At 49.1% G+C, this 12,560-nt stretch overlaps 1 protein-coding gene across 1 annotated transcript in view; it reads left to right on the top strand.

The window, feature by feature from the left end:
- Positions 1-12,560, top strand: part of esco2 (establishment of sister chromatid cohesion N-acetyltransferase 2) — a gene marked incomplete at its 5' end in the record, with an annotated part of 134,545 nt that overhangs the window by 27,040 nt on the left and 94,945 nt on the right. The window lies entirely within an intron of this gene.

Below are 12,560 nucleotides of genomic sequence, written 5' to 3' on the forward strand. Positions count from 1 at the left end.
CCAGTATAAATGCTCATAAAGTTATTGCCAAACACCACCTCTTAAGAAGACATTCAGATGAAAGGAAAGATGCCGAATGGCAGTCAGAGCTGGAATATTCCACTAAACCTGGTAGTATTTTCGAACTGTGCACGAGGTAAAGATATTGCCTATATGAGAGAGAGCGAGAGAGAGCATTGACCGTTTACTGTGTTGTGTGTGTATACCAGGAACGGAGATGGAGGGGCAATTCCGGGAGCAGGATTACGAGCATGGGTGTCTGTCTGTTCAGTGACAGGTTGTTTCTCCCAAAGACAAGAACCAACAGACTTAAAAACTCCTTTGTCCCACACGCCATCAAACTGTTTAACTCCTCTCTGGAGGGGAGAGGGAGGGGAAACGGGGACAAATGAGGGGGGAACAACTAAGCTGTAGTGCCTTTTCATTGTGCAATACTTTTTGTTAATAACCAACGGTGCAATAGACTTCAATACTTGAAATGTGCAATTCCCTTGTATTCTCATTCCTATTTATTCTATTTACCCCTTTTGGATACTCTTTATTTATATATGTCTCTGTATTTATATATGTGTATATATGGTATTCTGCTCACATTCTGTATCTTCTTTCGGTGCTGTGCTAACTGTCCGTTGCCATGCGTTTACATGCGTTGTTATGGATTAACTGTCCGTTGCCATGGGTTAACTGTCCGTTGCCATGGGTTAACTGTCCGTTGCCATGCGTTTACATGCGTTGTTATGGGTTAACTGTCCATTGCCATGGGTTAACTGTCCGTTGCCATGCGTTAACTGTTCGTTGCCATGCGTTTACATGTGTTGTTATGGGTTAACTGTCCGTTGCCATGCGTTTACATGCGTTGTTATGGGTTAACTGTCTGTTGCCACGGGTTATCTGTCCGTTGCCATGCGTTTACATGCGTTGTTACGGGTTAACTGTCCGTTGCCATGCGTTTACATGCGTTGTTATGGGTTAACTGTCCGTTGCCATGGGTTATATGACCGTTGCCATGGGTTAACTGTCCGTTGCCATGGGTTATCTGTCCGTTGCCATGCGTTACCTGTCCGTTGCCATGCGTTTACATGTGTTGTTATGGGTTAACTGTCCGTTGCCATGCGTTTACATGCGTTGTTATGGGTTAACTGTCCGTTGCCATGCGTTTACATGCGTTGTTATGGGTTAACTGTCCGTTGCCATGCGTTTACATGCGTTGTTATGGGTTAACTGTCCGTTGCCATGCGTTTACATGCGTTGTTATGGGTTAACTGTCCGTTGCCATGGTAACCGGTCCGTTGCCATGGTAACCGGTCCGTTGCCATGGTAACCGGTCCGTTGCCATGGGTTACCTGACCGTTGCCATGGGTTAACTGTCCGTTGCCATGCGTTTACATGTGTTGTTATGGGTTAACTGTCCGTTGCCATGCGTTTACATGTGTTGTTATGGGTTAACTGTCCGTTGCCATGCGTTTACATGCGTTGTTATGGGTTAACTGTCCGTTGCCACGGGTTATCTGTCCGTTGCCATGCGTTAACTGTGCGTTGTTATGGGTTAACTGTCCGTTGCCATGCGTTTACATGTGTTGTTATGGGTTAACTGTCCGTTGCCATGCGTTTACATGCGTTGTTATGGGTTAACTGTCCGTTGCCACGGGTTATCTGTCCGTTGCCATGCGTTAACTGTGCGTTGTTATGGGTTAACTGTCCGTTGCCACGGGTTATCTGTCCGTTGCCATGCGTTTACATGCGTTGTTACGGGTTAACTGTCCGTTGCCATGCGTTTACATGCGTTGTTATGGGTTAACTGTCCGTTGCCATGCATTTACATGCGTTGTTATGGGTTAACTGTCCGTTGCCATGGGTTACCGGTCCGTTGCCATGGTAACCGGTCCGTTGCCATGGGTTACCGGTCCGTTGCCATGGTAACCGGTCCGTTGCCATGGGTTACCTGACCGTTGCCATGGGTTAACTGTCCGTTGCCATGCGTTTACATGTGTTGTTATGGGTTAACTGTCAGTTGCCATGCGTTTACATGCGTTGTTATGGGTTAACTGTCCGTTGCCATGGGTTATATGACCGTTGCCATGGGTTAACTGTCCGTTGCCATGGGTTATCTGTCCGTTGCCATGCGTTAACTGTCCGTTGCCATGCGTTTACATGTGTTGTTATGGGTTAACTGTCCGTTGCCATGCGTTTACATGCGTTGTTATGGGTTAACTGTCCGTTGCCATGCGTTTACATGCGTTGTTATGGGTTAACTGTCCGTTGCCACGGGTTATCTGTCCGTTGCCATGTGTTAACTGTGCGTTGTTATGGGTTAACTGTCCGTTGCCATGCGTTTACATGCGTTGTTATGGGTTAACTGTCCGTTGCCATGCGTTTACATGCGTTGTTATGGGTTATCTGTCCGTTGCCATGGTAACCGGTCCGTTGCCATGGGTTACCGGTCCGTTGCCATGGTAACCGGTCCGTTGCCATGGTAACCGGTCCGTTGCCATGGGTTACCTGACCGTTGCCATGGGTTAACTGTCCGTTGCCATGCGTTAACTGTCCGTTGCCATGCGTTTACATGCGTTGTTATGGGTTAACTGTCCGTTGCCATGGGTTATCTGTCCGTTGCCATGCGTTAACATGCGTTGTTATGGGTTAACTGTCCGTTGCCATGGGTTATCTGTCCGTTGCCATGCGTTTACATGCGTTGTTATGGGTTAACTGTCCGTTGCCATGCGTTTACATGCGTTGTTATGGGTTAACTGTCCGTTGCCATGGGTTACCGGTCCGTTGCCATGGTAACCGGTCCGTTGCCATGGGTTACCGGTCCGTTGCCATGGTAACCGGTCCGTTGCCATGGTAACCGGTCCGTTGCCATGGGTTACCTGACCGTTGCCATGGGTTAACTGTCCGTTGCCATGCGTTAACTGTCCGTTGCCATGCGTTTACATGCGTTGTTATGGGTTAACTGTCCGTTGCCATGGGTTATCTGTCCGTTGCCATGCGTTGTTATGGGTTAACTGTCCGTTGCCATGCGTTTACATGCGTTGTTATGGGTTAACTGTCCGTTGCCATGGGTTACCGGTCCGTTGCCATGGTAACCGGTCCGTTGCCATGGGTTACCTGACCGTTGCCATGGGTTAACTGTCCGTTGCCATGCGTTAACTGTCCGTTGCCATGCGTTTACATGCGTTGTTATGGGTTAACTGTCCGTTGCCATGGGTTATCTGTCCGTTGCCATGCGTTAACATGCGTTGTTATGGGTTAACTGTCCGTTGCCATGGGTTATCTGTCCGTTGCCATGGTAACCGGTCCGTTGCCATGGGTTACCGGTCCGTTGCCATGGTAACCGGTCCGTTGCCATGGGTTACCTGACCGTTGCCATGGGTTAACTGTGCGTTGCCATGCGTTAACTGTCCGTTGCCATGCGTTTACATGTGTTGTTATGGGTTAACTGTCCGTTGCCATGCGTTTACATGCGTTGTTATGGGTTAACTGTCCGTTGCCATGGGTTATATGACCGTTGCCATGGGTTAACTGTCCGTTGCCATGGGTTATCTGTCCGTTGCCATGCGTTAACTGTCCGTTGCCATGCGTTTACATGTGTTGTTATGGGTTAACTGTCCGTTGCCATGCGTTTACATGCGTTGTTATGGGTTAACTGTCCGTTGCCATGCGTTTACATGCGTTGTTATGGGTTAACTGTCCGTTGCCACGGGTTATCTGTCCGTTGCCATGCGTTAACTGTGCGTTGTTATGGGTTAACTGTCCGTTGCCATGCGTTTACATGCGTTGTTATGGGTTAACTGTCCGTTGCCATGGGTTATCTGTCCGTTGCCATGCGTTAACATGCGTTGTTATGGGTTAACTGTCCGTTGCCATGGGTTATCTGTCCGTTGCCATGCGTTTACATGCGTTGTTATGGGTTAACTGTCCGTTGCCACGGGTTATCTGTCCGTTGCCATGCGTTAACTGTGCGTTGTTATGGGTTAACTGTCCGTTGCCATGCGTTTACATGCGTTGTTATGGGTTAACTGTCCGTTGCCATGCGTTTACATGCGTTGTTATGGGTTAACTGTCCGTTGCCATGCGTTTACATGCGTTGTTATGGGTTAACTGTCCGTTGCCATGCGTTTACATGCGTTGTTATGGGTTAACTGTCCGTTGCCACGGGTTATCTGTCCGTTGCCATGCGTTAACTGTGCGTTGTTATGGGTTAACTGTCCGTTGCCATGCGTTTACATGCGTTGTTATGGGTTAACTGTCCGTTGCCATGCGTTTACATGTGTTGTTATGGGTTAACTGTCCGTTGCCATGCGTTTACATGCGTTGTTATGGGTTAACTGTCCGTTGCCATGCGTTTACATGCGTTGTTATGGGTTAACTGTCCGTTGCCATGCGTTTACATGCGTTGTTATGGGTTAACTGTCCGTTGCCATGCGTTTACATGCGTTGTTATGGGTTAACTGTCCGTTGCCACGGGTTATCTGTCCGTTGCCATGCGTTAACTGTGCGTTGTTATGGGTTAACTGTCCGTTGCCATGCGTTTACATGTGTTGTTATGGGTTAACTGTCCGTTGCCATGCGTTTACATGCGTTGTTATGGGTTAACTGTCCGTTGCCACGGGTTATCTGTCCGTTGCCATGCGTTAACTGTGCGTTGTTATGGGTTAACTGTCCGTTGCCACGGGTTATCTGTCCGTTGCCATGCGTTTACATGCGTTGTTACGGGTTAACTGTCCGTTGCCATGCGTTTACATGCGTTGTTATGGGTTAACTGTCCGTTGCCATGCGTTTACATGCGTTGTTATGGGTTAACTGTCCGTTGCCATGGGTTACCGGTCCGTTGCCATGGTAACCGGTCCGTTGCCATGGGTTACCGGTCCGTTGCCATGGTAACCGGTCCGTTGCCATGGGTTACCTGACCGTTGCCATGGGTTAACTGTCCGTTGCCATGCGTTAACTGTCCGTTGCCATGCGTTTACATGTGTTGTTATGGGTTAACTGTCAGTTGCCATGCGTTTACATGCGTTGTTATGGGTTAACTGTCCGTTGCCATGGGTTATATGACCGTTGCCATGGGTTAACTGTCCGTTGCCATGGGTTATCTGTCCGTTGCCATGCGTTAACTGTCCGTTGCCATGCGTTTACATGTGTTGTTATGGGTTAACTGTCCGTTGCCATGCGTTTACATGCGTTGTTATGGGTTAACTGTCCGTTGCCATGCGTTTACATGCGTTGTTATGGGTTAACTGTCCGTTGCCACGGGTTATCTGTCCGTTGCCATGTGTTAACTGTGCGTTGTTATGGGTTAACTGTCCGTTGCCATGCGTTTACATGCGTTGTTATGGGTTAACTGTCCGTTGCCATGCGTTTACATGCGTTGTTATGGGTTAACTGTCCGTTGCCATGGTAACCGGTCCGTTGCCATGGGTTACCGGTCCGTTGCCATGGTAACCGGTCCGTTGCCATGGTAACTGGTCCGTTGCCATGGGTTACCTGACCGTTGCCATGGGTTAACTGTCCGTTGCCATGCGTTAACTGTCCGTTGCCATGCGTTTACATGCGTTGTTATGGGTTAACTGTCCGTTGCCATGGGTTATCTGTCCGTTGCCATGCGTTAACATGCGTTGTTATGGGTTAACTGTCCGTTGCCATGGGTTATCTGTCCGTTGCCATGCGTTTACATGCGTTGTTATGGGTTAACTGTCCGTTGCCATGCGTTTACATGCGTTGTTATGGGTTAACTGTCCGTTGCCATGGGTTACCGGTCCATTGCCATGGTAACCGGTCCGTTGCCATGGGTTACCGGTCCGTTGCCATGGTAACCGGTCCGTTGCCATGGTAACCGGTCCGTTGCCATGGGTTACCTGACCGTTGCCATGGGTTAACTGTCCGTTGCCATGCGTTAACTGTCCGTTGCCATGCGTTTACATGCGTTGTTATGGGTTAACTGTCCGTTGCCATGGGTTATCTGTCCGTTGCCATGCGTTAACATGCGTTGTGATGGGTTAACTGTCCGTTGCCATGGGTTATCTGTCCGTTGCCATGCGTTGTTATGGGTTAACTGTCCGTTGCCATGCGTTTACATGCGTTGTTATGGGTTAACTGTCCGTTGCCATGGGTTACCGGTCCGTTGCCATGGTAACCGGTCCGTTGCCATGGGTTACCTGACCGTTGCCATGGGTTAACTGTCCGTTGCCATGCGTTAACTGTCCGTTGCCATGCGTTTACATGCGTTGTTATGGGTTAACTGTCCGTTGCCATGGGTTATCTGTCCGTTGCCATGCGTTAACATGCGTTGTTATGGGTTAACTGTCCGTTGCCATGGGTTATCTGTCCGTTGCCATGGTAACCGGTCCGTTGCCATGGGTTACCGGTCCGTTGCCATGGTAACCGGTCCGTTGCCATGGGTTACCTGACCGTTGCCATGGGTTAACTGTGCGTTGCCATGCGTTAACTGTCCGTTGCCATGCGTTTACATGTGTTGTTATGGGTTAACTGTCCGTTGCCATGCGTTTACATGCGTTGTTATGGGTTAACTGTCCGTTGCCATGGGTTATATGACCGTTGCCATGGGTTAACTGTCCGTTGCCATGGGTTATCTGTCCGTTGCCATGCGTTAACTGTCCGTTGCCATGCGTTTACATGTGTTGTTATGGGTTAACTGTCCGTTGCCATGCGTTTACATGCGTTGTTATGGGTTAACTGTCCGTTGCCATGCGTTTACATGCGTTGTTATGGGTTAACTGTCCGTTGCCACGGGTTATCTGTCCGTTGCCATGCGTTAACTGTGCGTTGTTATGGGTTAACTGTCCGTTGCCATGCGTTTACATGCGTTGTTATGGGTTAACTGTCCGTTGCCATGGGTTATCTGTCCGTTGCCATGCGTTAACATGCGTTGTTATGGGTTAACTGTCCGTTGCCATGGGTTATCTGTCCGTTGCCATGCGTTTACATGCGTTGTTATGGGTTAACTGTCCGTTGCCACGGGTTATCTGTCCGTTGCCATGCGTTAACTGTGCGTTGTTATGGGTTAACTGTCCGTTGCCATGCGTTTACATGCGTTGTTATGGGTTAACTGTCCGTTGCCATGCGTTTACATGCGTTGTTATGGGTTAACTGTCCGTTGCCATGGTAACCGGTCCGTTGCCATGCGTTACCGGTCCGTTGCCATGGTAACCGGTCCGTTGCCATGGTAACAGGTCCGTTGCCATGGGTTACCTGTCCGTTGCCATGCGTTTACATGCGTTGTTATGGGTTAACTGTCCGTTGCCATGGGTTATCTGTCCGTTGCCATGCGTTAACATGCGTTGTTATGGGTTAACTGTCCGTTGCCATGGGTTATCTGTCCGTTGCCATGCGTTTACATGCGTTGTTATGGGTTAACTGTCCGTTGCCATGCGTTTACATGCGTTGTTATGGGTTAACTGTCCGTTGCCATGCGTTTACATGCGTTGTTATGGGTTAACTGTCCGTTGCCACGGGTTATCTGTCCGTTGCCATGCGTTAACTGTGCGTTGTTATGGGTTAACTGTCCGTTGCCATGCGTTAACTGTGCGTTGTTATGGGTTAACTGTCCGTTGCCATGCGTTTACATGCGTTGTTATGGGTTAACTGTCCGTTGCCACGGGTTATCTGTCCGTTGCCATGCGTTTACATGCGTTGTTATGGGTTAACTGTCCGTTGCCATGCGTTAACTGTGCGTTGTTATGGGTTAACTGTCCGTTGCCATGCGTTTACATGCGTTGTTATGGGTTAACTGTCCGTTGCCATGGTAACCGGTCCGTTGCCATGGTAACCGGTCCGTTGCCATGGGTTACCTGACCGTTGCCATGGGTTAACTGTCCGTTGCCATGCGTTAACTGTCCGTTGCCATGCGTTTACATGTGTTGTTATGGGTTAACTGTCCGTTGCCATGCGTTTACATGCGTTGTTATGGGTTAACTGTCCGTTGCCATGCGTTTACATGCGTTGTTATGGGTTATCTGTCCGTTGCCATGCGTTAACTGTGTGTTGTTATGGTTTAACTGTCCGTTGCCATGCGTTTACATGCGTTGTTATGGGTTAACTGTCCGTTGCCATGCGTTTACATGCGTTGTTATGGGTTAACTGTCCGTTGCCATGGGTTACCGGTCCGTTGCCATGGTAACCGGTCCGTTGCCATGGGTTACCGGTCCGTTGCCATGGTAACCGGTCCGTTGCCATGGGTTACCTGACCGTTGCCATGGGTTAACTGTCCGTTGCCATGCGTTAACTGTCCGTTGCCATGCGTTTACATGTGTTGTTATGGGTTAACTGTCCGTTGCCATGCGTTTACATGCGTTGTTATGGGTTAACTGTCCGATGCCATGGGTTACCGGTCCGTTGCCATGGTAACCGGTCCGTTGCCATGGGTTACCGGTCCGTTGCCATGGTAACCGGTCCGTTGCCATGGGTTACCTGACCGTTGCCATGGGTTAACTGTCCGTTGCCATGCGTTAACTGTCCGTTGCCATGCGTTTACATGTGTTGTTATGGGTTAACTGTCCGTTGCCATGCGTTTACATGCGTTGTTATGGGTTAACTGTCCGTTGCCACGGGTTATCTGTCCGTTGCCATGCGTTAACTGTGCGTTGTTATGGGTTAACTGTCCGTTGCCATGCGTTAACTGTGCGTTGTTATGGGTTAACTGTCCGTTGCCATGCGTTTACATGCGTTGTTATGGGTTAACTGTCCGTTGCCACGGGTTATCTGTCCGTTGCCATGCGTTTACATGCGTTGTTATGGGTTAACTGTCCGTTGCCATGCGTTAACTGTGCGTTGTTATGGGTTAACTGTCCGTTGCCATGCGTTTACATGCGTTGTTATGGGTTAACTGTCCGTTGCCATGGTAACCGGTCCGTTGCCATGGTAACCGGTCCGTTGCCATGGGTTACCTGACCGTTGCCATGGGTTAACTGTCCGTTGCCATGCGTTAACTGTCCGTTGCCATGCGTTTACATGTGTTGTTATGGGTTAACTGTCCGTTGCCATGCGTTTACATGCGTTGTTATGGGTTAACTGTCCGTTGCCATGCGTTTACATGCGTTGTTATGGGTTATCTGTCCGTTGCCATGCGTTAACTGTGTGTTGTTATGGTTTAACTGTCCGTTGCCATGCGTTTACATGCGTTGTTATGGGTTAACTGTCCGTTGCCATGCGTTTACATGCGTTGTTATGGGTTAACTGTCCGTTGCCATGGGTTACCGGTCCGTTGCCATGGTAACCGGTCCGTTGCCATGGGTTACCGGTCCGTTGCCATGGTAACCGGTCCGTTGCCATGGGTTACCTGACCGTTGCCATGGGTTAACTGTCCGTTGCCATGCGTTAACTGTCCGTTGCCATGCGTTTACATGTGTTGTTATGGGTTAACTGTCCGTTGCCATGCGTTTACATGCGTTGTTATGGGTTAACTGTCCGATGCCATGGGTTACCGGTCCGTTGCCATGGTAACCGGTCCGTTGCCATGGGTTACCGGTCCGTTGCCATGGGTTACCGGTCCGTTGCCATGGTAACCGGTCCGTTGCCATGGGTTACCTGACCGTTGCCATGGGTTAACTGTCCGTTGCCATGCGTTAACTGTCCGTTGCCATGCGTTTACATGTGTTGTTATGGGTTAACTGTCCGTTGCCATGCGTTTACATGCGTTGTTATGGGTTAACTGTCCGTTGCCATGCGTTTACATGCGTTGTTATGGGTTAACTGTCCGTTGCCACGGGTTATCTGTCCGTTGCCATGCGTTTACATGCGTTGTTATGGGTTAACTGTCCGTTGCCATGCGTTTACATGCGTTGTTATGGGTTAACTGTCCGTTGCCATGGGTTACCGGTCCGTTGCCATGGTAACCGGTCCGTTGCCATGGGTTACCTGACCGTTGCCATGGGTTAACTGTCCGTTGCCATGCGTTTACATGCGTTGTTATGGGTTAACTGTCCGTTGCCATGCGTTTACATGCGTTGTTATGGGTTAACTGTCCGTTGCCATGCGTTTACATGCGTTGTTATGGGTTAACTGTCCGTTGCCATGGGTTACCGGTCCGTTGCCATGGTAACCGGTCCGTTGCCATGGGTTACCGGTCCGTTGCCATGCGTTAACTGTCCGTTGCCATGCGTTTACATGTGTTGTTATGGGTTAACTGTCCGTTGCCATGCGTTTACATGCGTTGTTATGGGTTAACTGTCCGTTGCCATGCGTTTACATGCGTTGTTATGGGTTAACTGTCCGTTGCCACGGGTTATCTGTCCGTTGCCATGCGTTTACATGCGTTGTTACGGGTTAACTGTCCGTTGCCATGCGTTTACATGCGTTGTTATGGGTTAACTGTCCGTTGCCATGCGTTTACATGCGTTGTTATGGGTTAACTGTCCGTTGCCATGGTAACCGGTCCGTTGCCATGGGTTACCGGTCCGTTGCCATGGTAACCGGTCCGTTGCCATGGTAACCGGTCCGTTGCCATGGGTTAACTGTCCGTTGCCATGCGTTAACTGTCCGTTGCCATGCGTTTACATGTGTTGTTATGGGTTAACTGTCCGTTGCCATGCGTTTACATGCGTTGTTATGGGTTAACTGTCCGTTGCCATGCGTTTACATGCGTTGTTATGGGTTAACTGTCCGTTGCCACGGGTTATCTGTCCGTTGCCATGCGTTTACATGCGTTGTTATGGGTTAACTGTCCGTTGCCATGCGTTTACATGCGTTGTTATGGGTTAACTGTCCGTTGCCATGGGTTACCGGTCCGTTGCCATGGTAACCGGTCCGTTGCCATGGTAACCGGTCCGTTGCCATGGTTACCTGACCGTTGCCATGGGTTAACTGTCCGTTGCCATGCGTTAACTGTCCGTTGCCATGCGTTTACATGTGTTGTTATGGGTTAACTGTCCGTTGCCATGCGTTTACATGCGTTGTTATGGGTTAACTGTCCGTTGCCATGGGTTATATGACCGTTGCCATGAGTTAACTGTCCGTTGCCATGCGTTAACTGTCCGTTGCCATGCGTTTACATGCGTTGTTATGGGTTAACTGTCCGTTGCCATGGGTTATCTGTCCGTTGCCATGCACTAACATGCGTTGTTATGGGTTAACTGTCCGTTGCCATGGGTTACCGGTCCGTTGCCATGGGTTAACTGTCCGTTGCCATGCGTTAACTGTCCGTTGCCATGCGTTTACATGCGTTGTTATGGGTTAACTGTCCGTTACCATGCGTTTACATGCGTTGTTATGGGTTAACTGTCCGTTGCCATGGGTTATCTGTCCGTTGCCATGCACTAACATGCGTTGTTATGGGTTAACTGTCCGTTGCCATGGGTTACCGGTCCGTTGCCATGGGTTAACTGTCCGTTGCCATGCGTTAACTGTCCGTTGCCATGCGTTTACATGCGTTGTTATGGGTTAACTGTCCGTTACCATGCGTTTACATGCGTTGTTATGGGTTAACTGTCCGTTGCCATGCGTTTACATGCGTTGTTATGGGTTACCGGTCCGTTGCCACTCTTCTCTTTCTTTGCTGTCTTAACACTAGGAGTCCCAGGCTTCTACCTTTCTACCTTTAAAACCCACCACCAGCCAAATGGCTGGTAGCCAAGTGGAAGCTAAATTGGCTAGTCATTCATATGTAAATTAGGTTGTTAGCTGGGAATTCTGGAGGGAGGGGCGTGGGGGTGTGTGGATGAGGGGGTGGGGGAGCTGCTAAAAGCTGTGAACTTCCTTTTGTGTTTCATCTTGATGCATTCTCAATCATCCAGGGAAATAAATCTCCAAAAGTCACCAACTTGGAGTGTTTCAGTTTGCCATCTTAGGGAGAAATCAACACACATGGGTGTAGGTCCTTTGTTGCTGAGATTTATTGATAAAAACAGTACAAAAAACCAACCATTTGTACACATATTTACAAATAATAATAAAAAGTGAGTGAGTACATTTCAACATTTTCAGTAATCACTCACAATCCTGGCACTGCCATGGTATCTGTAGTCTGCATTTACCACATGTGTATCTGTAGCAGTGAACACATCGCACAGTGGCATGATTGTTCTTGCATTTGTGTTTGACCTGACACATGGCTCTTTTTCCAGGACTAGGTGTGGAGGGTTGTGTCCGAAGCAACTGTTCTTTTCTTGCCTTCTTCTCAGCTACATGAGAGTGAGCCAACTCTCTTGCAAGCTCCACCACATTTACATATGAATGACTAGCCAATCCACTAGTGGATTGAGGAATTTCCCTGCGAATCTTGTTGACTGTACCGAGGATGGTGGTTTTCAGTCTAAGAAGTTTTTGCGCAAGTGAAAGCGATGTGAAAAAATTGTCCGTGGTAACATTTCTGCCCTTGTCTAGGAATGGTTCCATCAGCCTCATTACTACATTTTCAGAAAGTCTCTCCCCAGTGGGACGATTGGGGTCCTTGCCAAGATATGGGAAGACATTGCAAATGTACTTGGATTTTAGGTCGCAAGCCACCCAAAACTTGATCCCAAACTTGTCAGGTTTACTTGCAATATACTGCAGGAAACAGCACCGAGTCTTTGATGGGAAAAGCTGTTCATCAACGGTGATATGTA

Source organism: Aulonocara stuartgranti (assembly GCF_965226115.1).
Source record: "Aulonocara stuartgranti genome assembly, chromosome: 15".
NCBI lineage: Eukaryota > Metazoa > Chordata > Actinopteri > Cichliformes > Cichlidae > Aulonocara > Aulonocara stuartgranti.